The 2819-nt window shown below is 45.9% G+C and overlaps 1 long non-coding RNA gene across 1 annotated transcript; it reads right to left on the bottom strand.

Moving 5' to 3' along the window:
- Positions 1–523: 523 nt before the first annotated feature.
- LOC134297576 (uncharacterized) lies at positions 524–1496 on the bottom strand. The gene is made up of 2 exons (XR_010004369.1): positions 1105–1496; positions 524–1018 (listed from the first exon to the last, which is right to left on the bottom strand). It is a non-coding gene; the product is annotated as an uncharacterized LOC134297576 (long non-coding RNA).
- Positions 1497–2819: the final 1323 nt, after the last annotated feature.

A 2819-nucleotide genomic window follows, 5' to 3' on the forward strand; every position in this document is an offset into this window, starting at 1 on the left:
CAAATTGCAAAAGAATATCCAAACAGGACTTTTGCTTCACTTTTTATAAAGTTCACATTTTTGAAGCAAAAATGTATTTTGTCCTGTTTCCATATAAGTTTACCTTAAAAAGGTCAGCAGGCCCACATGTATATTTTTTCTGTGTCCATTAAAATTCCATGCATTTTGTATTCATTTTCTGTTAATATTATAGATAGTTCATGGTCCAAGTAGGGCTGCCCTTTACCTTTTTTCCAGAGAGATACATTTTTCCCCTGCTAGGAACATGAGCCATTTCTTTTTCCTATGCACATTTTTGTAAGTGTTTTGCCTAAATATATGCATTTTTGTATGCTATTTGTATGTAATTTTCTCGGCATGCTTATTTTTGTTTGCCTTTTAAAAAAAGCAACACCTTGAAATTTTTTTTTTCAAAAACTGGTAGATTATTAAAAAATCAGTTCACCGCTTTTTTCAGTAAGAGTGATTTGAATAAAACAGAATTTTATCCCACCCTTAGTGTCAAGGACAGAACGCCACAAGATCAAAGATAACAGAGTTTATTGGATTTACAGAACTCAAAATGCCCGTAAAAGACAAGGGCAAGGCAACTTAGCCTTTAAAAACAAAAAGGGGCAAGAAAAAAACGTTCAAAAGATAAACCGGATTAAACCGGAGTTTAATCCGGGTAAAATCAAAACAGCTTGCTTCAGCCTGGGGAAAAACAAACAGAAGCTGGGAAACAAAGAGTTCAAAAGAATGCAACTAATTGGCAGCAGATAACTCTCTGCTGCCAGCACTATGTTTTGAGTAACTAGGAGTCACTCCTTCACACAGCAAGGCAAATTTCCAATACAAACTCAACAGCCAAGGATTGAAGCAGTAGCGTAGTCCCAATTCGTTCCGAAGGTCGAGAGGCAGAATCAGACGTTTGCAGTTTTCCAAGTCCAATAGGAGAAAGCGAGCCCGTAGTCAGTTTTCAGTCCGTAAATCCAGAGTAGCAGATGGCGTCCGTCAAGAAGACGACGGAAGGTCAAAGCTATTGAGATTAAGCAGAGGTTTTGCACAAACAAAAGCCCACACAATTCCTCCCGCCGTCTGAACCCAAATTCCAAAACAACTTACGTATCAGCACACGAAAACACACCAGTCTTCAGGAAAGCGTCCCACACAGATCCCAAGCGTTCGTCCAGATTACCTTGCCCAACGCAATTTGCAATTGCTCCCAAGCCTCATTTTATGCCAGTTACAAATCCTCATCACTATCAGCTGCCCTCCTTAACCCGGGCGTTTCCTCATCACTTTCCTCATCAGAGCTGGAACACCTCTGACTACGCCCCACAGCATCCCCAGCTGTGGATCCCGTCCCATCCCTCCAGCTTGTCCATGGGTCTAATCCTGAAGGTCCCCATTCATCTTCCATCCCATTATTGCCAGTGGCACCCAACTCCTCCCTTACCCGAGTCCAATCCATCTCATCCTCTTCCGAGCTAACCAGCTCTTCCTCCATTCTCTCCGTGAACCTCTTAAAAGACTCTTCGTCAGACGGTTCTGCAAAGATATCTCGCAGCCTCTTTCTTTCTCGCTCCTCGAGAGTATCTGACTCTCGAGGAGTCTTACGGCCACGTCTGCCAGAAGCAGAGCCATGAGGCTCAATCATAACACTATCCCCTCTCACAAAGGCCTCCTCCCCCGAAGGCGGAGAGGTGGCAGTGATATCCTCCGCTATAGCATTACGACGACTGGAGGTATCCAATTTCAACAGCGAACGATGGAACACTGGATGGACCTTTAAACTAGACGGTAAACGCAAACGAAACGCAACGGAAGAGATCTTTTTAACTATAGGAAAGGGACCCAAATACCGAGGCGCAAACTTTCCCCCAGCCTGTTTAATATGCTTGGAAGACAACCACACCAAATCCCCTTCTTCCAACTCCTCCCCTGCCTGCCTGCGGCGATCGGCCTGAGTCTTTTGCGTTGCCTTAGCTTCCAACAGTAAGCGACGGGCAACATCATGCAACGCAGCCATTTCCGAGGAGCGGTACACAGGGTCAGAAGAGACCACATTGGTCGACGGCGCCACACCTCCCCGTGGGTGAAAACCATAAGTCAGTTCAAATGGCGTATGCTGACTAGACGTGTGCACCGCATTGTTGTAAGCAAACTCCGCCACCGGTAGCCACTTCACCCAAGCAGTGGGTTGATCTAAACAAAAACAACGTAAATATTGCTCTAAGAGCCCATTAACCCGTTCCGACTGACCATCCGTTTGCGGATGAAACGCTGAAGAGACGTTTAACTTAGTACCTAAGCACTCATGGAAGTGTTTCCAAAAGCGTGACACAAATTGTGGAGCCCTATCCGAAATAATCACCTCAGGAGCTCCGTGCAAACGGTAGATGTGCTTAGTAAACAATAAGGCCAACGTAGGGGCCGCCGGAATGGTCGAACAAGGAATAAAATGAGCCAGCTTGCTAAATAAATCCACCACCACCCAAATACAAGTATAACCCCCAGACTTAGGCAAATCTGAAATGAAATCCATGGAAATGATTTGCCATGGCCTCTCAGGAACAGGTAGAGACGACAACAACCCTCTAGGGCGCCCCACAGGCGTCTTACTCTGCTGGCAAACAGCGCAGCTGTCACAAAAGCGCAGAATGTCTTGCCGCATCTTTGGCCACCAGTAGCTCCTGGTAATGAGCTGCACGGTCTTGAATCTGCCAAAGTGCCCAGCCATGGGTTCATCATGGTGGGCTCTAATTACCTCTAACCTGAGGGCCCCCACTGGTACATAGACCTGCCCCCTGCGTACCAATACTCCGTCTTGGTCTTGT

The sequence above is a fragment of the Anolis carolinensis genome, chromosome 3 (assembly GCF_035594765.1).
Source record: "Anolis carolinensis isolate JA03-04 chromosome 3, rAnoCar3.1.pri, whole genome shotgun sequence".
In the NCBI taxonomy this organism is placed as follows: domain Eukaryota; kingdom Metazoa; phylum Chordata; class Lepidosauria; order Squamata; family Dactyloidae; genus Anolis; species Anolis carolinensis.